The sequence below is a fragment of the Nerophis ophidion genome, linkage group LG14 (genome assembly GCF_033978795.1).
Source record: "Nerophis ophidion isolate RoL-2023_Sa linkage group LG14, RoL_Noph_v1.0, whole genome shotgun sequence".
Lineage (NCBI taxonomy): Eukaryota > Metazoa > Chordata > Actinopteri > Syngnathiformes > Syngnathidae > Nerophis > Nerophis ophidion.
Genome location: NC_084624.1, coordinates 46241926 through 46258273, shown reverse-complemented (window position 1 = coordinate 46258273; position 16348 = coordinate 46241926). Strand labels below are relative to the sequence as shown.

At 38.3% G+C, this 16348-nt stretch overlaps 1 protein-coding gene across 2 annotated transcripts in view; it reads left to right on the top strand.

Moving 5' to 3' along the window:
• LOC133568754 (receptor-type tyrosine-protein phosphatase F-like) overlaps positions 1 to 16348 on the top strand; it is a 621387-nt gene that overhangs the window by 161396 nt on the left and 443643 nt on the right. For both annotated transcript variants that reach the window (XM_061920870.1, XM_061920869.1), the window contains exon 2: positions 1215 to 1307. The gene's annotated coding sequence lies outside the window, so the exon portion shown is untranslated. The remainder of the gene's footprint in view (positions 1 to 1214; positions 1308 to 16348) is intronic.

Sequence of the window (16348 nt, the reverse complement as noted above, 5' to 3'; positions counted from 1 at the left end):
TAATAGAAAATGTCTCATTTGCAATCCTGGTGGTGAAATCTATCAACATTAAAGTGGTCCCAAAAAGGTTTTAAAAGTGCTCCCCCATAACCAACATATGAAATAACAAGTGTGAGTAAAATTTGAAGTGCTCCCTCTCTGGTCAACATATGAAATAACAAATGTGTGTAAAAAAATCAAAGTGCTCCCCCTCTGTCCTCCTTTAGTGCAAGACTGCCTGGCATGCTGTATAACAGGAAATGGTTTGGGGGCGTGGTTAAGAGTCAAGTATTTCATATATATATGTATATATTATATAAATAAAATAAATACTTGAATTTCAGTGGTCATTTATTTACACATATACACTCATCTACTCATTGTTGAGTTAAGGGTTGAATTGTCCACCCTTGTTCTATTCTCTGTCAGTATTTTTCTAATCATATGCATGTACAGTAGATGGCAGTATTGTCCTGTTTAAGAGTGTCACAACATTGCTGTTTACGGCAGACAAACTGCTTTAACGTAGACGAAGACGTGACTGCTGTTGTTGTGTATTGTTACCGCGCTGGGAGGACGTTAATGAAACTGCCTAACCATAAACCCACATAAGTAACCAAGAACTCGCCCTCGATCATTCTACAGTTATGACGTCATTGGGCAGATATGCTGTTTATATTGTGGGAAAGCGGACGTGAAAACAGGCTGTCCTCACTCAGGTCCCCAGAGCTGGAGGCCCCGCCCCCTCCAGCTCCACCTGGATTTCGGGAGATTTTCGGGAGAAAATGTGTCCCAGTAGGTTTTCGGGAGAGGCGCTGAATTTCGGGAGTCTCCCGGAAAATCCGGGAGTGTTGGCAAGTATGCTTGTTAGCCACGGCTACAGCACCGGCAACAACACACTCTTGTTGTTGTTATGCTCCGCTCGCGGCGGTTTGATGAGGTCATCAAGCGTCGCCAGTAAACTTCTCATGCTGCAGTCGTCAACTCCTGTGTTGTGTGTGAGAGAGGGGAGGGAATACTGACTGGGAGACGCAACGTCCGCATTTAACCAGGTCTATACCGCTCTGTACAGTGCCGTTTTAAAAAGTCATACATTTTACTTTTTGAAACCGATACCGATAATTTCTGTTTTTAAAGCATTTATCATCTCTAATTAAAACTGACTTTCTCCTGTCATTGCCTGATGTTAATTCATGACCAGCTTCAAAAGGCTAAGTTTTGTTTTTCGTTGTCAGGAACACCGTTGAGCCTGTTGATGTCACGACTTGGACTTGGGCGTGGATTGTTTTTCCGAGGCAAAGGAAAGTTGGCACGGGCAAGACGTGAATGTGAGTACATCATTTATTTTAACACTGACAAACTACAAAAAAAAGGAAGCAAACAAAAGGCGCACACAATGGCTATGAAACAAAACTATGAACATAAAACAAAACACTTGCACAATGGCATGAATAACAACAAACTTACTTGGAACGAGACAAATGGCATTGATCATTGGCATGGAAGGCATTGAACAGGGGTCACCAACCTTTTTGAAACCTAGAGCTACTTCTTGGGTACTGATTAATACGAAGGGCTACCAGTTTGATACACACTTAAATAAATTGCCAGAAATAGCCAATTTGCTCAATTTACCTTTAATAAATACATATATATAAATAAATGGGTATTTCTGTCTGTCATTCCGTCGTACATTTTTTATCCTTTTACAGAAGGTTTTTTGTAGAGAATAAATGACGAAAAAAAAACACTTAATTGAACGGTTTAAAAGAGGACAAAAAAGGAAAAAAAAATATATATATATATATATTGTTGAAAAATAGTTTATCTTCAATTTCAACTCTTTAAAATTCAAAATTCAACCAAAAAAAAAAACCTAGCTAATTTGAATCTTTTTGAAAAAATAAAAAAAATAATTTATAGAACATCATTAGTATTTTTTCCTGATTAAAATTAATTTTATAATTTTAATGACATGTTTTAAATAGGTTAAAATCCAATCTGCATTTTGTTAGAATATATAACAAATTGGACCAAGCTATATTTCTAACAAAGACAAATCATTATTTCTTCTAGATTTTCCACAACAAAAATTTTAAAAGAAATTCAAAAGACTTTGAAAAAAGATTTAAATTTGATTCTACAGATTTTCTAGATTTGCCAGAATAATTTTTGGGAATATTAATCATAAATTTGAAGAAATATTTCACAAATATTCTTCGTCGAAAAAACAGCTAAAATGAAGAATTAAGTTTAAATTTATTTATTATTCTTTACAATAAAAAAAATACATTTACTTGAACATTGATTTAAATTGTCAGGAAAGAAGAGGAAGTAATTTAAAAAGTAAAAAAGTATGTGTTTAAAAATCCTAAAATCATTTTTAAGGTTATATTTTTTTCTCTAAAATGGTCTTTCTGAAAGTTATAAGAAGCAAAATAAAAAAATTAATTTTCTTGGATTTTCAATTTCTATTTGAGTTTTGTCTCTCATAGAATTAAAAATGTTGAGCAAAGCGAGACCAGCTTGCTAGTAAATGAATAAAATAAAAATAAAAAATAGAGGCAGCTCACTGGTAAGTGCTGCTATTTGAGCTATTTTTAGAACAGGCCAGCGAGCGACTCATCTGGTCCTTATGGGCGACCTGGCATAGAAGGTGATAGACGGTGAGAAGGTGATGTTGCCAGGACGAAGAACAGAAACAGACAGGCTTAAATAGCAGTCACATAATCAGTGAAAACAGGTGAAAACTAATGGGTAGTCATGGTGACCAAACAAACCCGGAAGTGCAAAAACAGGAACTGAGTGGCCCAAAAAACAGAACATGACTAAAACAAAACATGACAGTTGACTCTGCAGCACCAAACTTGATCGGTGCTCCTAACTCTCTGTGCATGCTAATTAAAAAAAAAATACTTTGAAAAATCCAATGCATCATCTTCAGACCTTGGCCCCAGAGAGTTTTTGTGATGTGACGCAGCACAGTAGCTCCTCTTGTTTTCTTTGCCGTGTTGGAGTGGAATACATAAGTGACAGGCTTGAAGGCGTGGAGCCTGAGAGCATAAAAGCAACAGTTGACACTTTCCGGTGTAGTCGGTCGGGCAACTTGTCTTCAAGACTGCCGGCATCTGATCGTAGGCGGGAGGTAGAAAATATATTTGCGGGGAAGCATCTGGAAGGCGGTCCTGTCAGCGAAAGTGAGGCGGCTCCCGGCGGGCTCGAACCGACAGTTGAAAGGCTCCGCGTTTTTCCTCTTCCGTTTTCAGCTGGGATGGCGACCCCGGCTTGCATTTTAGATTCATCTCAACTGTGTTGCATCTGCTTTTGTGCTCGGGGTTTTTCAAAATTATATGCACAGTACAGTATTTTTCGGACTATAAGGCGCACTCAAAATCCGTGAATTTTCTCAAAAATCCAATATCTGGAATAATTCTGGTTGTGCTTACCGACCTCAAGGCTATTTTATTTGGTATATGTTGTAATGATAAGTGTGTCAAGTAGATAAGAGATCAGTCAATCAATGTTTACTTATAAGGGTCTAAACCACGAGTGTCTCAAAGGGCTGCACAAGGAAAAACTTAACCCAATGGGAAAATGAGAAACCTTTCTCTTCTTTTTTTCGGTTGAGTTTCGAAATTTAAAGTCGAAAGTGGACATAAACTATGTTTCAAAATTTTATTTTCTTTTTTTTTCCTGTTTTCTCCTCTTTTAAACCATTCAATTATGTGTTTTTTCATCATTTATTCCCTGCAAAAAACCTTATTTTTTTATTGTAAAGAATAATAAATACATTTTAATTTATTTCTTCATTTTAGCTTCTGTTTTTTCGATGAAGAATATTTGTGAAATATTTCTTCAAACTTATATTATATTAATATTACCCCAAAAATATTCTGGCAAATATAAAAAATCTTTAGAATCACATTAAAATTGTATTTCACAGTGTTTTGAGTTTATTTTAAAATTTTTCTTGTGGAAGTCTAGCATTTGTTATATAAAATGCAGATTGGATTTTAACCTATTTAAAACATGTCATCAAAATTCTAAAATTAATCTTAATTAGGAAAAATGACTAATGATGTTCCATAAATTATTTTTTTTATTTTTTCAAAAAGATTCGAATTAGCTAGTTTTTTTCTTCTTTTTTTCGGTTGAATTTCGAAATTTAAAGAGTCAAAAGTGGACATAAACTATGTTTCAAAATTTTATTTTCATTTTTTTTCCTGTTTTCTCCTCTTTTAAACCGTTCAATTGTTTTTTTTTCATCATTTATTCCCTACAAAAAACCTTATTTTTTTTAATGTAAAGAATAATAAATACATTTTAATTTAATTCTTCATTTTAGCTTCTGTTTTTTCGTCAAAAAATATTTGTGAAATATTTCTTCAAACTTATATTATATTAATATTCCCAAAAATTATTCTGGCAAATATAGAAAATCTTTAGAATCAAATTAAAATTGTATTTCACAGTGTTTTGAGTTTATTTTAAAATTTTTGTTCTGGAAAATCTAGAAGAAATAATGATTTGTCTTTGTTAGAAATATAGCTTGGTCCAATTTGTTATATATTCTAACAAAATGCAGATTGGATTTTAACCTATTTAAAACATGTCATTAAAATCCTAAAATTAATCTTAATCAGGAAAAATGACTAATGATGTTCCATAATTTTTTTTTTTAATTTTTTCAAAAAGATTCGAATTAGCTAGTTTTTCTCTTCTTTTTTTCGGTTGAATTTTGAATTTTAAAGAGTCAAAAGTGGACATAAACTATGTTTCAAAATTTTATTTTCATTTTTTTTTCCTGTTTTCTCCTCTTTTAAACCGTTCAATTAAGTGTTTTTTTTCATCATTTATTCCCTACAAAAAACCTTTTTTTTTTTTTAATGCAAAGAATAATAAATACATTTTAATTTATTTCTTCATTTTAGCTTCTGTTTTTTCGATGAAGAATATTTGTGAAATATTTCTTCAACCTTATATTATATTAATATTCCAAAAAATTATTCCGGCAAATATAGAAAATCTTTAGAATCAAATTAAAATTGTATTTCACAGTGTTTTGAGTTTATTTTAAAATTTTTGTTCTGGAAAATGTAGAAAAAATAATGATTTGTCTTTGTTAGAAATATAGCTTAGTCCAATTTGTTATATATTCTAACAAAGTGCAGATTGGATTTTAACCTATTTAAAACATGTCATCAAAATTTTAAAATTAACCTTAATCAGGAAAAATGACTAATGATGTTCCATAAATTATTTTTTAAATTTTTTCAAAAGGATTCGAAGTAGCTAGTTTTTCTCTTCTTTTTTCGGTTGAATTTTGAATTTTAAAGAGTCGAAATTGGAGATAAACTATGTTTAAAAATGTTATTTTCATTTTTTTTTCCTGTTTTCTCCTCTTTTAAACCATTCAATTATGTGTTTTTTCATCATTTATTCCCTACAAAAAACCTTATTTTTTTTATTGTAAAGAATAATAAATACTTTTTAATTTATTTCTTCATTTTAGCTTCTGTTTTTTCGATGAAGAATATTTGTGAAATATTTCTTCAAACTTATATTATATTAATATTCCCAAAAATTATTCTGGCAAATATAAAAAATCTTTAGAATCACATTAAAATTGTATTTCACAGTGTCTTGAGTTTATTTTAAAATTTTTCTTGTGGAAGTCTAGAATTTGTTATATATTCTAACAAAATGCAGATTGGATTTTAACCTATTTAAAACATGTCATCAAAATTCTAAAATTAATCTTAATCAGGAAAAATGACTAATGATGTTCCATAAATTATTTTTTTTATTTTTTCAAAAAGATTCGAATTAGCTAGTTTTTTTCTTCTTTTTTTCAGTTGAATTTCAAATTTTAAAGAGTCGAAAGTGGACATAAACTATGTTTCAAAATTTTATTTTCATTTTTTTTCCTGTTTTCTCCTCTTTTAAACCGTTCAATTAAGTGATTTTTTTCATCATTTATTCCCTACAAAAAACCTTATTTTTTTAATTGTAAAGAATAATAAATACATTTTAATTTAATTCTTCATTTTAGCTTCTGTTTTTTCGTCAAAGAATATTTGTGAAATATTTCTTCAAACTTATATTATACTAGTATTCCAAAAAATTATTCTGGTAAATATAAAAAATCTTTAGAATCAAATTAAAATTGTATTTCACAGTGTTTTGAGTTTATTTTTAAATTTTTATTCTGGAAAATCTAGAAGAAATAATGATTTGTCTTTGTTAGAAATATAGCTTAGTCCAATTTGTTATATATTCTAAAATTAATCTTAATCAGGAAAAATTACTAATGATGTTCCATAATTTTTTTTTTTTATCTTTTCAAAAAGATTCGAATTAGCTAGTTTTTCTCTTCTTTTTTTCGGTTGAATTTCGAATTTTAAAGAGTCGAAATTGGAGATATCCATCCATCCATCCATCCATCCATTTTCTACCGCTTATTCCCTTTTGGCGTCACGGGGGGCGCTGGCGCCTATCTCAGTTACAATCGGGCAGAAGGCGGGGTACACCCTGGACAAGTCGCCACCTCATCTCAAATTGGAGATAAACTGTTTCAAAATGTCATTTTATTTATTTTTCCTGTTTTCTCCTCTTTTTAAACCGTTCAATTAAGTGTTTTTTTTCATCCTTTATTCCTTACAAAAAACTTTTTTTTTTTATTGTAAAGAATGATAAATACCTTTTAATTTATTTTTTCATTTTAGCTTCTGTTTTTTCGATGAAGAATATTTGTGAAATATTTCTTCAAACTTATATTAATATTCAAAAAAATATTCTGGCAAATATAGAAAATCTTTAGAATAAATTTAAAATTGTATTTCACAGTGTTTTGAGTTTATTTTAAAATTTTTGTTCTGGAAAATATAGAAAAAATAATGATTTGCCTTTGTTAGATATATAGCTTGGTCCAATTTGTTATATATTGTAAAATTAATCTTAATCAGGAAAAATTACTAATGATGTTCCATAATTTATTTTTTTAATTTTTTCAAAAAGATTCGAATTAGCTAGGTTTTTTTTTTCTTTTTTTCGGTTGAATTTTGTATTTTAAAGAGTCGAAATTGGAGATATCCATCCATCCATCCATTTCCTACCGCTTATTCCCTTTTGGCGTCACGGGGGGCGCTGGCGCCTAGCTCAGTTACAATCGGGCGGAAGGCGGGGTACACCCTGGACAAGTCAAATTGGAGATAAACTGTTTCAAAATGTTATTTTATTTATTTTTCCTGTTTTCTCCTCTTCCAAATCGTTCAATTAAGTGTTTTTTTCATCATTTATTCTCTACAAAAAACCTGCCGTAAAAGGAAAAAAAAATGTACGGAATGACAGACAGAAATACACATTTTTTTTTTTTTTTTAATAGATTTATTTATTAAAGGTAAATTGAGGAAATTGGCTATTTCTGGCAATTTATTTAAGTGTGTATCAAACTGGTAGCCCTTGGCATTAATCAGTACCCAAGAAGTAGCTCTTGCTTTCAAAAAGGTGTGTGAATGTTGTCTGTCTGTCTATGTCGGCCCTGCCATAAGGTGGCGACTTGTCCAGGGTGTACCCCGCCTTCCGCCCCATTGCAACTGAGATATGCTCCAGCACCCCCCGCGAAAATGGACGGGCGGAAGTAGAAATTGAGCTTCGGAATGCCAGTGAAGGTCACATTTGGATAAATGCACCCGACATCCATATCGTTGATGGCTAACTTTAGCCTTTTTTGAAGTGGTGTAGTCCTTTCGCCCGCAGCCTTTGTCTTGCACGCCGGCTGAATGCCTCGCCGCCCGCCGGGAGTCTCTTTCATGCGGCGGCAGCCATTATCTCAGCAATACAGCTGTGCAAACACGGAGGTGTGCGCTTGTGAAACAAGAACAAATAATGTCGGGACTACTGTTGGAAGACATACTTTGTTGGGCTGTAACCAACACCTTAGGGAGCGTGCACCAATACACCCTGACTGTTCTACACACCCCGGTTCCATATGAGTTGGGAAGTGGTGTTAGATGTAAATATAAACAGAATGCAATGGTTTGCAAGTCATTTTCAACCCATATTCAGTTGAATATGCTACAAAGACAACATATTTGATGTTCAAACTCATACATTTGCACATAATCATTAACTTTAGAATTTGATGCCAGCAACATGTGACAAAAAATTTAGGAAAGGTGGCAATAAATACTGATAAAGTTGAGGAATGCTCATCAAACACTTATTTGGAACATCCCACAGGTGTGCAGGCTAATTGGGAACAGGTGGGTGCCATGATTGGGTATAAAAACAGCTTCCCCAAAAAATGCTCAGTCTTTCACAAGAAAGGATGGGGCGAGGTACACCCCTTTGTCCACAACTGCGTGAGCAAATAGTCAAACAGTTTAAGAACAACCTTTCTCAAAGTGCAATTGCAAGGAATTTAGGGATTTCAACATCTACGCTCCATAATATCATCAAAAGGTTCAGAGAATCTGGAGAAATCACTCCACGTAAGCGGCATGGCCGGAAACCAACATTGAATGACCGTGACCTTCCATCCCTCAGACGGCACTGTATCAAAAACCGACATCAATCTCTAAAGGATATCACCACATGGGCTCAGGAACACTTCAGAAAACCACTGTCACCTAATACAGTTTGTCACTACATCTGTAAGTGCAAGTTAAAGCTCTACAATGCAAAGCGAAAGCCATTTATCAACAACATCCAGAAACGCCGCCGGCTTCTGTGGGCCCGAAATCATCTAAGATGGACTGATGCAAAGTGGAAAAGTGTTCTGTGGTCTGACGAGTCCTCATTTCAAATAGTTTTTGGAAATATTCGACATCGTGTCATCTGGAACAAAGGGGAAGGGAACCATTCAGACTGTTATTGACACATAGCTCAAAAGCCAGCATGTGTGATGGTATGGGGGTGCATTAGTGCCCAAGGCATGGGTAACTTACACATCTGTGAAGGCACCATTAATGCTGAAAGGTACATACAGGTTTTGGAACAACATATGCTGATATCTTTTACATGGACGCCCCTGCTTATTTCAGCAAGACAATGCCAAGCTACATTCAGCACGTGTTACAACAGCGTGGTTTTGTAAAAAAAAAAAAGAGTGCGGGTACTTTCCTGGCCCGCCTGTCTCCCATCGAAAATGTGAAATGAAACGACAGCGGAGACCCCGGACTGTTGACTGACTGAAGCTCTACATAAAACAAGAATGGGAAAGAATTCCACTTTCAAAGCTTCGACAATTACTTTCCTCAGTTCCCAAACGTTTATTGAGTGTTGTTAAAAGAAAAGGTGATGTAACACAGTGGTGAACATGCCCTTTCCCAACTACTTCGGCACATGTTTGAACATCAAATATGTTGTCTTTGTAGCATATTCAACTGGGTTGAAAAGGATGTACAAATCATTGTATTCCGTTCATATTTACATCTAACACAATTTCCCAACTCATATGGAAACGGGGTTTGTCATAAGAATATGAGCAGCGTGTTGGAAGCAACACACACTTACACACACTTGCACACATTCCCTGTGGTCAAACTCTCCTAGCCATGGAGCTAATCATCCACAACAGATGTTCAGAAATGTTCAGTTGGATTTATAACAGAGCCCAAAGGAAAAGCCCAGTCAGCCTCTGGTGCTCCTTTCCCCCATCTCTCTTCAGTCTTACAAGGACGAGGGATTGCACTAAGAGAAGATGTCAGCAGCATCCCCCACCACCCTTTTCATAAAAAAAAAAACCAAAAAAAAAAAACCCTCGCTCTGTGAGACCCGCCATCCAGCGCCTTAATAGATCACAGGGCCTCGGGACCTTGGGGAAGTTTGCTCATTTATCCCGCTAATACTGCGTGGACTGTAACTCGGACTCATCCGCCTGTGCTTCCACTATGTTCTCCCGTCCTTGTAATGATTTTTTTTTTGTTTTTTTCCCCTTTTTTTTATTTAATCAGTGACATTGCTGACGCCGCAAGCCACGACCAAGACGAATGATTTAAGACGACACCATTCATAATACCATGCGGCATCGGGGGATTCAATTATGCATCGCGGACGATAATCACCGTATCTGAGGACTTCATAAAAAGTCGAATAATGCGGAGACCCCTGGAGGTGCGGTGGTGCCTCAACTTAAGAGTGTTTTAAGATAAGAGTTATGTGTTAAAGGCCTACTGAAAGCCACTACTAGCGACCACGCAGTCTGATAGTTTATATATCAATGATGAAATATTAACATTGCAACACATGCCAATACGGCCTTTTTAGTTGACTAAATTGCAATTTTAAATTTCCCGCAAATTATCCTGCTGAAAACGTTGCGGTATGCGTGACGTCACAGATTGTAGCAGACATTTTGATCCAGACCGATCCCAGCTTTAAGTTGTCTGCTTTCATCGCATTATTCCACAGTATTCTGGGCGTCTGTGTTGCTGAATCTTTTGCAATTTGTTCAATTAATAATGGAGACGTCAAAGAAGAAAGATGTAGGTGGGAAGCGGTGTATTGCGGCCGCCTTTAGCAACACAAACACAGCCGGTGTTTCCTTGTTTACATTCCCGAAAGTGATGCTTTACTATGAAACAGAGCGGTAAAGCGAACATGGTTCACTACCACATGTCAACCGGCAGGTTTCGGTGAGGAAATGGTGGTATTAAAGGCCTACTGAAAGCCACTACTAGCGACCGCGCAGTCTGATAGTTTATACATCAATGATGAAATATTAACATTGCAACACATGCCAATACGGCCGCTTTAGTTTACTAAATTGCAATTTTAAATTTCCCGCGAATTATCCTGCTGAAAACGTTGCGGTATGCGTGACGTCACAGATCGTAGCAGACATTTTGATCCAGACCGATCCCAGCTTTAAGTTGTCTGCTTTCATCGCATAATTCCACAGTATTCTGGGCGTCTGTGTTGCTGAATCTTTTGCAATTTGTTCAATTAATAATGGAGACGTCAAAGAAGAAAGATGTAGGTGGGAAGCGGTGTATTGCGGCCGCCTTTAGCAACACAAACACAGCCGGTGTTTCCTTGTTTACATTCCCGAAAGTGATGCTTTACTATGAAACAGAGCGGTAAAGCGAACATGGTTCCCTACCACATGTCAACCGGCAGGTTTCGGTGAGAAAATGGTGGTATTAAAGGCCTACTGAAAGCCACTACTAGCAACCACGCAGTCTGATAGTTTATATATCAATGATGAAATATTAACATTGCAACACATGCCAATACGGCCTTTTTTAGTTGACTTAATTACAAGTTTCTTGTTTAAAACGTCGCGGAATGATGACGCGTGCGCGTGACGTCACGGACTGTCAGGAATTATTAGCGCTGCACCACTAGTCGCATAATTACACAGTAATTAGGACATCTGTGTTGCTCAATCTTTTGCAATTTGTTCATTTAATAATGGAGACGTCAAAGAAGAAAGACGTAGGTGGGAAGCGGTGGATTGCAGCTGTCTTTTAGCCCCGAGACACGGCCGGTGTTTGTTTGTTTGTTGTGAAGCAGCGAAGTGAAGTGAATTATATTTATATAGCGCTTTTCTCTAGTGACTCAAAGCGCTTTACATAGTGAAACCCAATATCTAAGTTACATTTAAACCAGTGTGGGTGGCACTGGGAGCAGGTGGGTAAAGTGTCTTGCCCGAGGACACAACGGCAGTGACTAGAATGGCGGAAGCAGGAATCGAACCTGGCACGGCCACTCTACCAACCGAGCTATACCGCCCCACAATGCGGCAAAGCAGAGCGGTCATGTTTTCTCTGCGTCAACCAGCATGTTTTTGGATGGGGAAATTGTGATATATATATCTTACCGGAGACATCAGTGGATTATTCGTCATCCTGCAGAAGCCGTCAATAAAGGCAGCTGTGAATTTCGCTCCTCGGCTTCTCTCTGAGACACTGGCGTGTTCACCGCAGCCATCCGACCTCGATGTATGTTTTTACAATTTTTACAATCTCACTAAAACACTATTAAAACAATAAGCAGATAAGGGATCTTCCAGAATGATCCTAGTAAATGTGTCTGATTACATCTGAAACGCTCACACTGTTGCCGCCTGGAGACATCGCTTTTATTTTTTCTAGAATATCCTAATTCACGAATCTTTCTTCCTCGCTCAAAATAATGTGGAAATTGTCGCTTTCTCAGTCCGAATTGCTCCTAAAGCTGGTGGCTCCCATTGTAAACAATTTGAATGTCAATATGGCGAAATGATCAAGTATGACACATAGAATGGACCTGCTGTCCCCGTTTAAATAAGAACATCTCATTTCAGTAGGTTTTAAGCTACAAGCTTCCCTGCTATTAGTTGACGTAGCAAATGTCCATACTTGCCAACCTTGAGACCTCCGAATTCGGGAGATGGGTGTGGTGTTGAGGTGGGTAGGTTTTGCGGGAGTATAATGTAGCGTCCCGAAAGATTTAGTGCGGCCAGGGGTTCTGGGTATTTGTCCTGTTGTGTTACGGTGTGGATGTTCTCCCAAAATGTGTTTGTCAGTCTTGTTTGGTGTGGGTTCACAGTATGGCGCATATTTGTAACAGTGTTCAAGTTGTTCATACCAGTGGTCCCCAACCTTTTTGTAGCTTGAACATTTGTCCCACGGGGGGGGGAATAATAAAAATAAATATAAAAAAAAAAATAATGATAGAAATTTTGTTCCACGGACCGGGGTTTTTTTTTGTTGTTTTTTTTTTCATAAAGAAATACAATCTTGTGTGCTTACGGACTGTATCCCTGCAGACTGTATTGATCTCTATTGATATATAATGTATATATTGTGTTTTTTATGTTGATTTAATAATTAAAAAAAAAAAAAAAAATATATATATATATATATATAATTATTTTTTTATTTCTTGTGCGGCCCGGTACCGGTTTGCGTCCCGGTGGTTTGGGACCACTGGTTTATAAAGCCACCCTCAGTGTGACCTGTATGGCTGTTGACCAAGTATGGATTGCATTCACATAATATACCGTATTTCCTTGAATTGCCGCCGGGGCGCCAATTAATTTAAAACCTCTTCTCACTCCGGCGCTTACCAAAGGCATGCGGTAAATTTAGGCCTGCGCTTATAAATTTGAGTGTGATGTAAGGATACCATCATGAAAAGCACATTTAATTAAAAAAACAACGTTATTATGGTCTTACCTTTACTTATAAATGAAGTCCATGCGCAGCTCCTTCTGATCAAAAGCATCGATAACTTGTTTATAGAAGTCTTCCTTATCTTTCTTCAGTTTTAAAAGTCTCTCTGTCTTGATGGAGATCTGCCTTTATTACTTCCTACTTCAATTGAAAGTCCAGTTTAGAAAACTGTTTTATTTTAGATATGTAATCCTCCATGTTAAAAGTGCAAGCGAGAGGAAAAAATAAACGATCGCTGCTTGTTGTCACTTCTTCTGCAGCCGAGTAGTCGCAAGAAGGATCACTAGCGCCCTCTACCACCAGGAGGCGGGAGTCATTTAATGACTCGTATTTGACACACGCAGCTACGGTATATTAATAAAACATAGCTGCTTACTGTTCTTTTTAGCATATTCAATAGCTTAGACATTAAATCCTACTGAAAAGCTCTTAATCTTCTTCCCTTTATGCGATTTCAAATGATTGAAATCAGCCTCCTCCATTTTGAAAATGATGACAGGTGAAGTGTCACTCAGGACGTGACGAGTTTGACCCTGCGGAAATTCTAGACATGCGCTAATAAAAATAATATTTTGCGAAACAAGTTTGACCCGGCGGTAATTCTAGGCAGGTGCATACTATATACCCGGCGGCAATTCAAGGAAATACGTTATATTATGAGACTGGGCCGGCACGCTGTTTGTATTGAGCAAAAATGAGACGTGAGGACAAGTTGTAGAGGACGCTAAAGACAGTGCCTAGGGAGGTGTTTAGGATACGTCCAACCGATAGGAGGTCACGGGGAAGACCCAGGACACGTTGGGAAGACTATGTCTCCCGGCTGGCCTGGGAACGCCTCGGGATCCCCCGGGAAGAGCTAGACGAAGTGGCTGGGGAAAGGGAAGTCTGGGTTTCCCTGCTTAGGCTGTTGCCCCCGCGACCCGGCCTCGGATAAGCGGAAGAAGATGGATGGATGGATGGGTGGTTTTCGGGAGAGGCGCTGAATTTCGGGAGTTTCCCAGAAAATCCGATAGGGTTGGCAAGTATGCTGTTGATGATCTTCACTTCTGCCTTCCAAGGCAGGCGGGCCTGTTTCACGGGTTTGATCGCTGGCGAAGGTGACATTTGACGTCTGTCGACACACCCACGCTGTTTACATCCGCAGCAGACCTTCTTTTTCTCCCCTCTCTTCTCAAGAGAAGCGTGCGTGGGTGTAATTGTTCACCACGCGCTTAGTCTCTGTATAAACCGTGACAGCTTTCCCAAAAACTGTTTGCACTGGCTGTCCGTGCGCATCATCCTGATGCACGATCGAGGAATTTAAATGTGCGGGATTAAGGGCGGCTCCTCCGCATCCGGAAGGAGCCGAATCGGGGTTTAATCAGACGAGCCACATCTCTTTTGAGCGAAAGTTTGAGATGAAACAATGGCTGCTCTTGCTGCTCGCAAACATCTACAGCCTCCAGTGGAATGAAGTTGTCTCTCATTGTTAGCCACAAAGACAAATGTAGAACACGTTGCACTTCGCCATTTCCTGCTGTGGACTTTAAGCCTGGGAGACATTTCAACAACACTGCTTAGTGGAACGCATTATAAGCACTTTGAATCTTTTGGGAGGTTTTCAAAATGCTGTACCCAGTCAGTATTTGTCCTGGGCATGACTTTAAAGTAGATCCGGCAATGGTGTGACGAGTTGGTCGCATCGTGACGCGGGTTTGGTTCTCCCAAGGATGCAGACGGGCTTTGGCCGCAGCGTGCAGGTAGGAAATGATATATTTCAGAATAAAACAGACTTAGACGAAACCAAAAGAGCTAGCATGAGAGCTAGGCAAAACAAAATGGGCTCAGCATGGAAGCAGAACCGGGAACCAAAGTCGTCACTTGTTGTGCAAAGACAAATTAGGGAAGCAAGGCAGGCTAAATAATGACAGCAATCACAAAAACAGGTGTGCGTCCGTAAATAAGTGGCAGGTGAAAATGATACGTAGCTATGGAAACCAACGGAGAAGTGCACATCCATCCATCCATTTTCTACCGCTTATTCCCTTTTGGAGTCGCGGGGGGCGCTGGCGCCTATCTCAGCTACAATCGGGCGGAAGGCGGGGTACACCCTGGACAAGTCGCCACCTCATCGCAGGGCCAACACAGATAGACAGACAACCTTCACACTCACATTCACACACTAGGGACCATTTAGTGTTGCCAATCAACCTATCCCCAGGTGCATGTCTTTGGAAGTGGGAGGAAGCCGGAGTACCCGGAGGGAACCCACGCATTCACGGGGAGAACATGCAAACTCCACACAGAAAGATCCCAAGCCTGGATTTGAACCCAGGACTGCAGGAACTTCGTATTGTGAGGCAGACGCACTAACCCCTCTTCCACCGTGAAGCCCGAGAAGTGCACAAACAAACTCAAAAATCTAAACATAATATAATCCGGGCAGCGGATCATAACAAATGGAGGCTCCTCTATGGGGTCTTGGGGCACTGGGAGGTTAAGCCCCTTTACTACTGTTACCCCAGGTAGCCCTTGGCAAAGGCCTAGTACCTGACTGCCCCCTAGCCAGGGATATGGTGAAGACCTCAAAGGCGGAACAGGCAGAAGACGGTGGATGTAAGAACCACCATGACGGCTGCGATGGCGGAAGAAGGCCCCCCCAAATCCATGTGGGCCCAGTTATGGGGAAAAAAACGTCCCAAGACCTCAACGGTGGCCGTATAAACAACTTTAACACCGTTACAAATATGCGTCCACACTCTGAACCCACACCAAACAAAATTTTGATTTAGATTTAGATTTTACATTTAGATTTATTGGTCCCCGTTGAATTGGCTCTAGTGTGTGAATGTGAGTGTGAATGTTGTCTGTCTATCTGTGTTGGCCCGGCGATGAGGTGGCGACTTGTCCAGGGTGTACCCCGCCTTCCGCCCGATTGTAGCTGAGATAGGCGCCAGCGCCCCCCCGCGACCCCGAAAGGGAATAAGCGGTAGAAAATGGATGGATGGTCCCCGTTGGGGAAATTAATTTTCACTGCCGCACAGTTAAACATATAGACATTACACATCACAAAACAAAAATAACAACAATACATCATACATGACCTGCTGTTAAGGACGGCTATAGCTGCAGGGTTTAGGCTTTTCCTGAGGCGGGCCCTCCGGAATTTGATGGTTCTGTACCTGCGCCCTGATGGTAGTGGGATTATGGATTATGTATTGGTGTAGTGC